Raw genomic sequence first — 13722 nt, 5'->3', positions numbered from 1 at the left:
GCAAGAACATAAATAACACATATATGATAGATCAATAATCAACTTGACATAGTATTCCATATTCATCGGATCCCAACAAACACAACATGTAGCATTACAAATAGACGATCTTGATCATGTTAGGCAGCTCACAAGTTCTAAACATGATAGCACAAGAGGAGAAGACAAACCATCTAGCTACTGATATGGACCCTTAGTCCAAGGATGAACTACTCACGCATCAGTCCGGAGGCGGGCATGGTGATGTAGAGCCCTCTGGTGATGATTCCCCCCTCCGGCAGGGTGCCGAAGACGATTTCTAGAATCCCCTGAGATGGGATTGGCGGCGGCGGCGTCACAGTAACTTTCCTCGTATCGTGGCTCTCGGTAATAGGGTTTTCGCGACGGAGAGAATAAATAGGCGAAGGGGCAAAGTCGGAGGGCGCCCGAGGGGCCCACCCCATAGGTGGGCGCGCCCCCCCTCTTGGCCGCGCCGCCTGGTGGTGTGGGGCCCCCTTGGCCCCTATTCGTCTCTCCTTAGGTGTTCTGGAAGGCTCCGTGCAAAATAAGACCGTGGGCTTTAGTTTCGTCCAATTCCGAGAATATTTCCTGTGTAGGATTTCTGAAACCAAAAACAGCAGAAAACAGGAACTGACGCTTCGGCATCTTGTTAATAGGTTAGTGCCCGAAAATGCATGAAAATGATGTAAAGTGTATATAAAACTAGCATGGAACATAAGAAATTATAGATACGTGATGACCCACAAGTATAGGGGATCGCAGCAGTCTTCGCGGGTAGTAAAACCCAATTTATTGATTCGACACAAGGGGAGACAAAGAATACTTGAAAGCCTTAACAGCGGAGTTGTCAATTCAGCTGCACTTGGAAACAGACTTGCTCGCAAGAGTTTATCAATAGTAATAGTTTTATAGCAGTAGCAGTAGTGAAATAACAGCAGCAGAGTAACAGAGACAGCAGTAGTGATTATAGTAAACAACGGGATTAAAATATTGTAGGCACGGGGACGGATAACGGGCGTTGCATGGATGAGAGAAACTCATGTAACAATCAAGCAGGGCATTTGCGAGATAATAATAAAACGGTGTCCAAGTACAAAGCAATCAATAGGCATGTGTTCCAATTATAGTCGTACGTGCTCGCAATGAGAAACTTGCACAACATCTTTTGTCCTACCAGCCGGTGGCAGCCGGGCCTCAAGGGAATCTACTGGATATTAAGGTACTCCTTTTAATAGAGTACCGGAGCAAAGCATTAACACTCCGTGAACACATGTGATCCTCACATCACTACCATCCCCTCCGGTTGTCCCGATTTCGTCACTTCGGGGCCATTGGTTCCGGACGGCGACATGTGTATACAACTTGCGAGTAAGACCATAAACAATGAATATCATGATGAAGTAATAACATGTTCAGATCTGAGATCATGGCACTCGGGCCCTAGTGACAAGCATTAAGCATAACAAGTTGCAACAATATCATCAAAGTACCAATTACGGACACTAGGCACTATGCCCTAACAATCATACACTATTACATGACCAATCTCATCCAATCCCTACCATCCCCTTCAGCCTACAGCGGGGGAATTACTCACACATGGATGGGGGAAACATGGCTGGTTGATGTAGAGGCGTCGGTGGTGACGGCGGCGATGATCTCCTCCAATTCCCCGTCCCGCGGAGTGCCGAACGGAGACTTCGGCTCCCGAGACGGAGTTTCGCGATGTGGCGGCGTTCTGGAGGGTTTCTGGCGACTTCGACTTCCTCCCGTGCGTTTTTAGGTCGAAGGCAATAAGTAGTCCGAAGGAGGGCGTCGGGGGCCGACCGAGGGGGCCACATGCTAGGGCCGCGCGCCCCCCTCCTGGGCCGCGCCGCCCTAGGGTGTGGGGCCCTCGGGCCTCCACCTGACTTGCCCTTCTAGCTCCGTGAGTCTTCTGGGAAAATAGGGCCTTCTGTAAAAATCCCGAGGTTTTTCCTGAAAGTTGGATTTCTGCACAAAAACGAGACACTGTAACGGTTCGCTGAAAACAGCGTTAGTCCGTGTTAGTTGCATCCAAAATACACAAATTAGAGGCAAAACAATAGCAAAAGTGTTCGGGAAAGTAGATACGTTTTGGACGTATCAACTCCCCCAAGCTTAGCTTATTGCTTGTCCTCAAGCAATTCAGTTAACAACTGAGCGATAAAAGAACTTTCACGAACACATTTGTTCATACGATGTAAATATTCTCATGCTATGGCTAACACTTAGGCAGTTCATAATAAGATACATGCAAATAAGATCATCTAATAGCTATGTCAATCATGGAAAGGTACCAACAATTAATAACAAGCATCATGAATCATGTATATAAGCAGGATTGCAATGTTCATAAAAGAGTATGATAGAGTGGTATCTCGCTTTCCCATATTTGATTAGCAAAACATAAATGCTCAGGCACCTCTGAAGTTCATAGAAAGACTAGAAATAGTGATTGTCAAAGATAAAAGCATCAAAGTTATACCACAATCAATCATATTTTGAGACAAGCATATTATACTAAGAATGACAGTTGTGCTCTCAAGAAAGTGCTCAAAGAAAGGATGGAGACACAACATAAAAGTAAAAGATTGACCCTTCGCAGAGGAAGCGAGGATTAACATGCGCTAGAGCTTTTCATTTTTAAAACGAGAGTAAAATTGTTTTGAGAGGTGTTTGTTGTTGTCAACGAATGGTAATGGGTACACCAACTACCTCGCCAACCGGACTTCCAAGAGCGGCTCCCATGAAGGACGTTATCTCTACCAGCAAGGTAGATCATCCCTCTTCTCTTTTGTTTACACACGTATTTTAGTTTTATTAAGGGTGACACTCCCCCCCAACCTTTGCTTACACAAGCCATGGCTAACCGAATCCTCGGGTGCCTTCCATCAATCACATACCATGGAGGAGTATCTATTTGCAAAATTAAGTTGCTTACCGATGAATCAGAGCAAAACATGTGAAGAGAATTATTAGTAAAGTTTGTTAATTGGGGCTGGGAACCCCATTGCCAGCTCTTTTTGCAAAATTATTGGATAAGCGGATGTGCCACTAGTCCATATGGAAGTCCGTCAAGAGTAAATGACAAGGTTGAAAGTTAAACACCACATACTTCCTCATGAGCTATGAAACATCAACACAAATTGAGAAGCATTTTGAAGGTTTAAAGGTAGCGCATGAGAATTTACTTGGAATGGTTTGAAATGCCATGCATAGGTATTTATGGTGGACACTCTGGAATAACTTGGTTTTAATGTGTTTGGAAGCACGAGCAGCGTTCCCGCTCAGTGAAGGCTAGCAATAGACTGGGAAGCGACAATCAAGAGAGCAGTAACTGTCATAATCATGCTTGCGGCAAAATAAATTAACTGAGGCATAAAAGTGATACAAGAACTCTGAAGCAATGTAAATCATTGAGGCTTAATTGACTCTTGTTCAGTCATATGCATGCGTGAGCATATGCCAAGTTAATTCAAACGAATTATTCAGAGGAGGATACCACAATATCATACCTATTTATGAATAAAACAATGCAAGCAAACATCCATGACATGCTACTCATATTAATAAATTGGAGCTAAACATGAGAGATCATGAACTACTAGACTTTCTTAAATGACATATACCTCACATGGACCAACTAAGCATGCTCACATGGATGAGTATATGTACAAAAATGAAAACAAATAGAGTTCATACCAGCCTCTCACCACAATCCAATTGTCGAATATCGTCATTATTGCATTTTCACTTGTGTAGCTTGAATAATATGGAATGAAAAACCACGCTCCAGCCACCGAAGACCATTGAACTCATAATGAACTTTACAAACCAAAGAAAAACATCAAATATTTTTGGTGTTTTCGAATTCGAGAACAAGAATAAAAGGAAGCAAGCAAACAAAGCAAAATCTTTTTGGATTTTCTTATAGCAAACCAACGATAGCAAATAAAGCAAGATAAAAGCAAGAAACTAAAATAAACAAGTGGTGAAGAGAAATAACAGAAATATTTTTGGTCTTTTTGTGTTTTAGGAAAGAAACAAAGTAAGAATAAGAAAATGAAAACTAAAAGAAACACAGAAAAACAAGATGGCAGAAATCTGCCAAAACTTGACAGCAGTACAGTAATCGATTTTAAAGAAATTCTTAAGCTGATCAGCTCGAAAAGTGTTCAACTAATGAAAGTTAGATAACAACCTGGGGAACACGCACAAATATTGGCAGCTCAAAATAACGTTCTGGCTGTGCGCACGAATTTTTTTAGTAACAGTCCAGAATCTGTTTTCAGGCAGCACTTCCCCAAATATCATCTCCCTCTTATTAGAAAACCACTCAAAGAAACTAAACAAGTTTATACAAGTATCCAGCAACCATAATATGCAAAGAATGAGTGATGCCGGTATACCTCCCCCCAAGCTTAGGCTTTTGTCCTAAGTGGAGATCAACCCCATGGTGCCCATGAAGAAGCACCCTCGTAGTACGAAGATGGATCATATTCCGGGTATGTGCTAGAAGAAGCACCCGGATACGTGACGGTGTAGTCGTAGGAGGGCTCGGCGTCCTCGGAGTCATGCTGCTGGTGGAAGTTGTGTATCTTCGGCTTCTCATCCACCTCCTCCTTAGAGCGCGACCATGGTTTCCCGTTGATACCGAACAAATCTGGTTGGGGCAAAGGGACTTCCTCTCTTCCCCGTCAGCAAACAACACTCTATAGACAATATTATCTAACCTAGAGTCAGCTGTAACAAATTGATGACTCTTCATAGCAGCAATATCGAGCCTCATAGGAGCTATTTTTACATCACTAGGGTCAAGAGGAAGCTCTAAATATGCTAAAACGCGCGAAGCAATAATTCCTCCAAATATGGGCCCCTTGTTAGACAAGCGGCGAGCAACAAGAGCACCAAGATGATAAGGTGTTTCCCCGAGTGAGTGCAGCAATTAAGAAACCAAGGTGATAGCTAGATATGTTGCTAGTGTTCTCCCTACCAAGAATGCTAGTGCCAATGTAATAAGCAAAATACTTAATGGCGGGGAGTTGAATGTTTCTTATCTTGCCACGCTGAATGGTGCGACAATCATCATTGGTGATCCCTCGATAGAGCTCCAACAATTCCCTTGGGTTGTCCTCGATCTTCCTTGCTGTACCTACAGGGACAATACCCAATGCAGCACAAATTTTTTCCAACTTCATAGTAATAGGTTTACCATAGATCTTGAATGAAACTGCCGGGTTAAAGTGCCTATTGTTGAACTTGAAGCTCTCCACAAAGATTTTAGTGAGCGTGTAGTATTGCTCACTCTCATCTCCCACATAGGTGGTTAAACTTGCCCTACCGACGAGGGTAAAGAAATCATCCAACAACCCCGCATTACTCAAAAAGTCATAACATGGAAAGGATGCGGCGTTGGGGACTCCATTGTCCTCCTCGGGTGCGAAGCTTGGTGCGATGAGGTCCTCATTATAGGATGGCTCGCACCGGGTGGATGACCTAGAGGGCCTCCCCGTGCTTGTTGTCTCCCCTTGGAACACTTCTCCAAAGTTAAAGTTGTCCATCCCCCTTTTCTGAAATTTTTCAACAAACAATATAAAACTTGATTTGGTGACATATAATTAGGGGAAACTACCATAGGAACTTGCTAGAGTACTAATCATGCATCAAAACTAGTTTCTACCACTTAGAACAAGCATGCAAGCTCACTAAACATGTTACCTACAGCAGCAAAATATGCAAGATATACTCCACCAAACAAATTTCTACTTGGATAATCGAAGGAGTCACATACCGAAGAGCAAATGTGCCAAATTTCGGACGAAATCTGGGCTGAGCAAAGAGATCGAGAAATCTGGAGTTCTTGAGCAAAAACACGAGTGAGAGGAAGCTGGTGTCGATTTTTTTGGGAGAGAGAAGAGTGTGGGAGGAAGAGATGCTAAAGTGGGGTAAAGGGGGCCCACACAACAGGGTGGCGCGCCCCCCTTGCTGGCCGCGCCAGCCTGTGTGGTGCCACCCTGGGGTGCCCCACTGGTCATCCCCAGGTGCTCCCAGGTGCCTCGTCGAAAAACAGGACCAACGGTATAATTTTTGTGAATTTTTGAAAACTTTGAAAAATGCACATTTCTGGGTATTAAGTTTATTATTACTGGCCAGGAAAAAATTTGAAATCTCTAATTAACTAAGGAACTTTGCAAATTAAAAGTGCTACAGCAAGTAGAGTAAGTGGTGGAAGAAAGAGATGTTGTTTACCTCCTCTATGCATATAAAAAGTATTTGTTAACAAGGTTGATCAAGTCTTGCCACCAAATAAATTTTACATAGCATAAGAAGAAATAAACCTCAAATCAATCATGTTACCTTGTATTGTATTGATATGGATCCAATCACAAGAGTTTGATATTCTTCTTTAGGCTCATATATTGGACAATAAATAGTTCCCACTTTGATAGTTCTCACATTAGAAATTGTATTTACTCCACATGCTTTTTCAATTCTCTTGGGGAAATAGACGGTGTGCTCCTTGTCATCAACATTGAAAGTAACCTTTCCTTTATTGCAATCAATAACAGCCCCTGCGGTGTTAAGAAAAGGTCTCCCAAGAATAATAGACATATTATCATCTTCAGGCATTTCCAACACAACAAAATCAGTTAATATCAAGCAGTTATTAGTAACTTGAACAGGAACATCCTCACATATACCAACAGGAATAGCAGTAGATTTATCAGCCATTTGCAAAGATATATCAGTAGGTATCAACTTATCTAAGTAAAGTCTCTTATAAAGAGAAAAAGGCGTAACACTAACACCGGCTCCCAAGTCACATAGAGCAGTTTTAACATAATTATTCTTAATAGAACAAGGAATAGTAGGTATACCTGGTCGCCCAACTTCTTTGGAACTTTGCCATTGAAAGAGTAATTAGCAAGCATAGTGGAAATTTCCTCATTGGGGATTTTCCTTTTGTTAGTAACAATATCTTTCATATACTTTGAATAAGGAGGCAATTTAATAGCATCGATCAAAGGGATTTGCAAGAATAAAGGTTTCATCCAATCACGAAATTTATTATAGTGTTCTTCTTCCTTTGATTTTAGTTTCTTAGCAGGAAAAGGCATTTGCTTTTGCACCCAAGGTTCCCTTTCATTACCATGTTTCTTAGCAATAAAATCTTCTTTAGTATACTTTTTATTTTTATCTTGCTTTTCGGGTTCATCTTCAACCTCTTCTTTATCGAAATATCATTCTTATCATTACCATTATTATTATCATGTTCATTACCACTTTCGGTTTCAGCATCGGAAATAGAAATACTATTAGGATCATTAACGAAGTTCGGAGGATTCTACAACATTTTTATGTTTCTTCTTCTTTTTCTTAGAAGGAGCTCTAGGTTCAATGCGTTGAGAATCTTGTTCAATTCTTTTGGGATGCCCTTCGGGATATAGAGGATCCTGGGTAGAGACACCACCTCTAGTTGTTACTTCATAAGCATGTTTCTCCTTAGAATTATTTTGTAATAAGTCATTTTGCACTTTAGTGAGTTGATCAATTTGAGTTTGAACCATTTGAAAATGTTTAACAAGCATCTTAACATCATTGGATGTTCTCTCCACAATATCATGCAAATTGCTAATAGCTTGAGAATTTTCCATTAGATGATTCTCTACTCTCGTATTAAAATTTTCTTGCTTAACAATATAATTATCAAACTCATCTAAGCATTGCGCAGGAGGTTTTGAATACGGAATATCCTCTCTAGTAAAGCGCTGAAGGGAGTTTACCTCAATCATGGATGAAGGGGGAATTATCTCACATATATCTTCTATGGGGGGTAGATTCTTCACATCTTCGGATTTAATACCTTTCTCCTTGAGAGACTTCTTGGCTTCCCTCATATCTTCATCATTCAATTTAATTAAACCCCTCTTCTTCAATATTGGCGTTGGAATTGGTTCAGGCGTAGTCCAATCATCATGATTCCGGCCTATTTTAGCCAATAATTCTTCGGCTTCGTCCGGAGTTCTTTTCCGAAAACACAACCAAGCATAACTATCCAGGTATGCCCTAGACTCAATGGTTAGTCCACTATAAAATATATCAAGTAAATCATTCTTTTCTAAATCATGTCCAGGTCGAGCTCGATAAGAGAACAAAATCTTGCCCAAGCCTCGGGCAATTTCTCTTCATCTCCCCGGTCAAATCTATAAATTCTCCGTAAAGCAATATGTTGAGCACTAGCAGGAAAGTATTTTCGAAAGAAAACATCACGCAAATCAGTTGGATTTTTAATAGAACCAGGAGGCAAATTATTATACCAAGTTTTAGCATCATCCTTTAATGAGAAAGGAAAAAATTTAGCGACAAAATAAGTACGCATCTTGATATCATCAGAAAACAAACTACTCATAGAAGAAAGTTCAATCATGTGTTCTACAACACTTTCTTTTTCAGTACCACAAAAGGGGGCTTTCTCTACAATAGCTATATGAGATAGATCAAGAGAAAAATCATAATCTTTATCCTTAATGCATATAGGAGATGTGGCAAATTTAGGATCAGGAGATAACTTATGTCTAACAGTATATTGTGTGAGAAACTTTTTAATTTTACTTGCATCAGCAGTAGCATTGCATCTATTAATAAGATCATCATTAAGCTCCACATAATCTTCATCGGGATCATCACTAGAATAATCAAGTTCAGGTGAACTAATAGGTGTAGTAGCATCAGGAGTTTCAGCATTTTCAATTTGTCTAGACCTAGCAATTGTAGCATCTAGAAAGGATCCCAATGAACCACTATCATCAAGCACAGCAGAAATATTATCAAAATTATGAGAGTTTTCAGATTCAGCAGAAGTACCAGCATGTGAAGCATGTGGTGGTGAAACAAGTTTATCAATCACAGATGGTGAATCAAGAGCAGCAGAGGTACTCAGAGTTGTACGTTTTCTTGTAATGGATGGTAATATGGCGACTTTAGGATCGCGAGATTTACCCATGATGGAGAATTTGCAGCGAACAATATCAATCCAAGTGAACTTCCAAATAAAGCTATGCTCCCCGGCAACGGCGCCAGAAAACAATCTTGATGACCCACAAGTATAGGGGATCGCAGCAGTCTTCGCGGGTAGTAAAACCCAATTTATTGATTCGACACAAGGGGAGACAAAGAATACTTGAAAGCCTTAACAGCGGAGTTGTCAATTCAGCTGCACTTGGAAACAGACTTGCTCGCAAGAGTTTATCAGTAGTAACAGTTTTATAGCAAGTAGCGATAGTGAAATAACAGCAGCAGAGTAACGAGACAGCAGTAGTGATTATAGTAAACAGCAGGATTAAAATACTGTAGGCACGGGGACGGATAACGGGCGTTGCATGGATGAGAGAAACTCATGTAACAATCAAGCAGTGCATTTGCAGATAATAATAAAACGGTGTCCAAGTACAAAGCAATCAATATGCATGTGTTCCAATTATAGTCGTACGTGCTCGCAATGAGAAACTTGCACAACATCTTTTGTCCTACCAGCCGGTGGCAGCCGGGCCTCAAGGGAATCTCATTGGATATTAAGGTACTCCTCTTAATAGAGTACCGGAGCAAAGCATTAACACTCCGTGAACACATGTGATCCTCACATCACTACCATCCCCTCCGGTTGTCCCGATTTCGTCACTTCGGGGCCATTGGTTCCGGACAGCGACATGTGTATACAACTTGCGGGTAAGACCATAAACAATGAATATCATGATGAAGTAATAACATGTTCAGATCTGAGATCATGGCACTCGGGCCCTAGTGACAAGCATTAAGCATAACAAGTTGCAACAATATCATCAAAGTACCAATTACGGACACTAGGCACTATGCCCTAACAATCTTACACTATTACATGACCAATCTCATCCAATCCCTACCATCCCCTTCAGTCTACAGCGGGGGAATTACTCACACATGGATGGGGGAAACATGGCTGGTTGATGTAGAGGCGTCGGTGGTGATGGCGGCGATGATCTCCTCCAATTCCCCGTCCCGGCGGAGTGCCAGAACGGAGACTTCTGGCTCCCGAGACGGAGTTTCGCGATGTGGCGGCGTTCTGGAGGGTTTCTGGCGACTTCGACTTCCTCCCGTGCGTTTTTAGGTCGAAGGCAATAAGTAGTCCGAAGGAGGGCGTCGGGGGCCAGCCGAGGGGGCCACACGCTAGGGCCGCGCGCCCCCCTCCTGGGCCGCGCCGCCCTAGGGTGTGGGGCCCTCGGGCCTCCACCTGACTTGCCCTCTCCGGCTCCGTGAGTCTTCTGGGAAAATAGGGCCTTCTGTAAAAATCCCGAGGTTTTTCCTGAAAGTTGGATTTCTGCACAAAAACGAGACAGCAGAACAGTTCTGCTGAAAACAGCGTTAGTCCGTGTTAGTTGCATCCAAAATACACAAATTAGAGGCAAAACAATGGGAGTGATGTTTTGGCACATGAGAGCATATGCTCCCTTTATTTTAAAATGCATGTTAGACACATTTTAAAATGTCAAAAAAATTGAAACAAAAATTTCGCGCGTACATCTTCATGTGCTACGCGCTCACAAAGTCGTTTCATGAAAAATCGACATGTCATGTGGCGTGTGTAAAAAAGACAAAATTCGGTGCTGAAACAAAGACTTGTCACACGATAAATTTTCTCTTTTTCGCTTAGACTACAAAAAGTATAATTTTTTCGTGAAACTTGACGAATACACATATATTATGGAGATGTACACGTAAATTTTTTTGTCAAAATTTTTTAACACTTGGAAATATGTTTTTATGGTAGAGGGATCATACGCACCAGGGAGCCGAATTGAGTTTCTGCAAAACAATAGCAAAAGTGTTCGGGAAAGTAGATACGTTTTGGACGTATCAATACGTTTGAGACGTATCATTGACCTGGCAAGGAGATTACTGTTTTAGAAACCTTCCATCCATCTCCAACATCTCTCGTAATTTGATCAAATATCTAACAAACCATATCCGTTATTGACCTGGCAAGGAGCTTACTGTTGAAGACACCTTCCATCCATCTCCAACATCTCTGGTGATTTGATCAAATTTGTAACAAAACATGCCCCTGTCTTGAAGTGCTATAGAGACACAAAAAGTAATCCCTCAACGGTATAGTTGAGTGGTGTCGCAAAACTACCTCAATCATTCGAACATCCACTCTAACTCCGGCAACGCTAGGGCAAAACTTATATCTTCGTTTTTCTAATTAAAAAACAACAAAAGCACATCAAACCAATTACTTAGAGGAAACGATCAGCTGATTTTTTTCATACATGAAGTGATTGATCAGTTATATGAGATAACAGTCATATGACACGTAAATGTTCCAACATAGTCATAACTGGATGACTTGGATCAAGAAAGTGGTTACTGGTGGGACTCTCAGTGTCAAAGGCGAATGACAAGGTGGGCCCATATTTCACTAGTCATAAGGGAGTAAGGCAAGGTGATCCCTTTGCTCCATTTTTGTTTAATATGACAGCACAGTCTGGCTAAAATTATTAGTCTGGCCCAACAAAGTGGCTTAATTACAATATTAGCTAGCAATTTGATTCACAAAGGAGTTGCTATATTACATTATGCTGATGATACCATTTTGCTAATCCAAGATGATACACAACAAGCTATCAATTTAAAACTCTTGTTGTATATATTTGAATCTATGTCTGGACTAAAAATCAAATTTTAGAAGAGTGAGGTGATGATGAACCTGGAGGATGACACCAAAAAAAATTACTTTGCTGGCCTGTTCAACTGCAGAGAGGGAGTTGGCCTATCAAATATCTAGGGTCTCCTGTTTGTGCTAGAAGGACTACTGTTGCTGAAATGAGCTTCCTAGGGAAAAAAAAATAAAGAAGAAAATGAGTGGGTGGATAGGAAATTCCATGTCTATTGGGTGGAGATTGGTGAAGATTGATGCTTGCTTGTCCAGTACTGCTGTTTACCAGATGTCGTTGAGACTTTTGCACAAAACAAATATAGAACAAATGGATAAACCTATTAGGTCCTTTTTCTGCGCTAGTAGTGCTGATAAGAGGAAATATCATTTTGTAAAATGGAAATGGATATGTAAACCAAAATCAAAAGGTGGACTAGGTGTGAAGGACTTGATCAAATTCAACATCAGCTTGATGTGTAAATGGTGGTGGAAACTGGAACATGATTCTGGTCCTTGGCAAGATTTTATAAGTTTGAAATATCTCAAGGGCTCTGGTGTCTATTACACCAAACATAGAACTGGTGATTCACCTTTACGGGCATATATGCTTCAAGTAAAAAAATATCTACCTCTGTGGCAGAAGGATGCGGGTGGGGAGTGGTACCTTGACCAATTTCTGGGGTGATTTCTGGTGCGGTGTTATTCCTCTGAGAGATATGTTTCCTGATTTATATAACATCTGTAATGAAAAGTCTGTAACTGTTGCTGGTGCAGCTGCTATGAGCTGGACTTTTTCCTTCATGAGGTGGTTGACACCTGACCTGATTTGATTCTACAAAGAGATGGCTTATTATATTTACTGAATCTGATAACTTTGTCCCGGGAAAAATATGTCCCCTACTTGAAATGGTCCAAGGGTGGCAAATTTTCTGTTAAGTCAGTCTATAAACACCTGTGCAACAATGGGATTGATAGATCCTTTTGCCACATGTGGAAGAGCAAAATTCCCCTGAAGATAAAGATCTGGCTTTGGTTAATCTGGCACAATGCCATTTCCACCAAAGACAATTTGATCAAACGCAATTGGACAGGGAATCCACTATGTCAGTTGTTTATTCTTTGGTTGTGCTGCTGCTAAATTTGTGTGGAGTGATGTGGCTGCCATAAACTCTTCCACGCGTCCTGGGAGTTTTTCCTAATTCTTCTGGTGGTTTCCGAAATTTGTCCCCGCCAGCCGTAGCACACAGATTGCTGGCTTGGCAGTGATCTGCTGGGCTATTTTGAAGTTGAGAAACAGAGCATGTTTCGAAAACAAACTGATAACTTCGACATGTGAACTAATTAGCTATGATGTTGTGTTTATGAAATACTGGGCAGGGCTTCATGGAGAGAAGGATGCTGCTGACATTCAAGCTGGAGCTAACAATTTTCTAAGACTTGCTTCGGCGGGAGGTGGTGCTGGTACTGGAAACGCTGGCCCAAGTCATTTGCTTCGCCTGGAGGATAAGAAGTCTGGAGAGAACAATGACGCTGGAGATGTTGCTTGTTGTTGTTTCCCTCCCAATCCTTGGAGATAGATGGCTTCCTTTTGACGAGTTTTTTGTTGCTGTTGGTGTTGGCCATGGTTGGCTTTGGTCTGGCATGTTGCCATTTAGTTGATCTCGATGAAAAACTGTCTTAGTTTCCTATGGCATGAAATATCCCTTTAAACGCTAGCAGTAGGCGGAGATCTCTCCCCCCCTCTGCTTTTTCTTCTTATGTTCCAGAACTACTGTTGTTTTTCGTTATCCTCCGATAATGAAAATCGATCCCTTGGTTGGGTTGCTTGAAATAAAAAAATGTTCCAATGTAGTGCTAGCTAGCCCAAAAAAAAAAATCATGTAGCTACAAGTCAAATTAAGACTGTTACGGAAGGGAAGCACCAATTACAAAGTTCTATGCAAACCTACAGATAGATTATGCTTGTGTACTTGCCATCACTTGGGTAGAGCTTGCTTGTGTGAGTACAT

This window comes from Lolium rigidum, chromosome 1, assembly GCF_022539505.1.
Source record: "Lolium rigidum isolate FL_2022 chromosome 1, APGP_CSIRO_Lrig_0.1, whole genome shotgun sequence".
Classification (NCBI taxonomy): Eukaryota; Viridiplantae; Streptophyta; class Magnoliopsida; order Poales; family Poaceae; genus Lolium; species Lolium rigidum.
Note: the sequence above shows the minus strand (reverse complement) of the source record.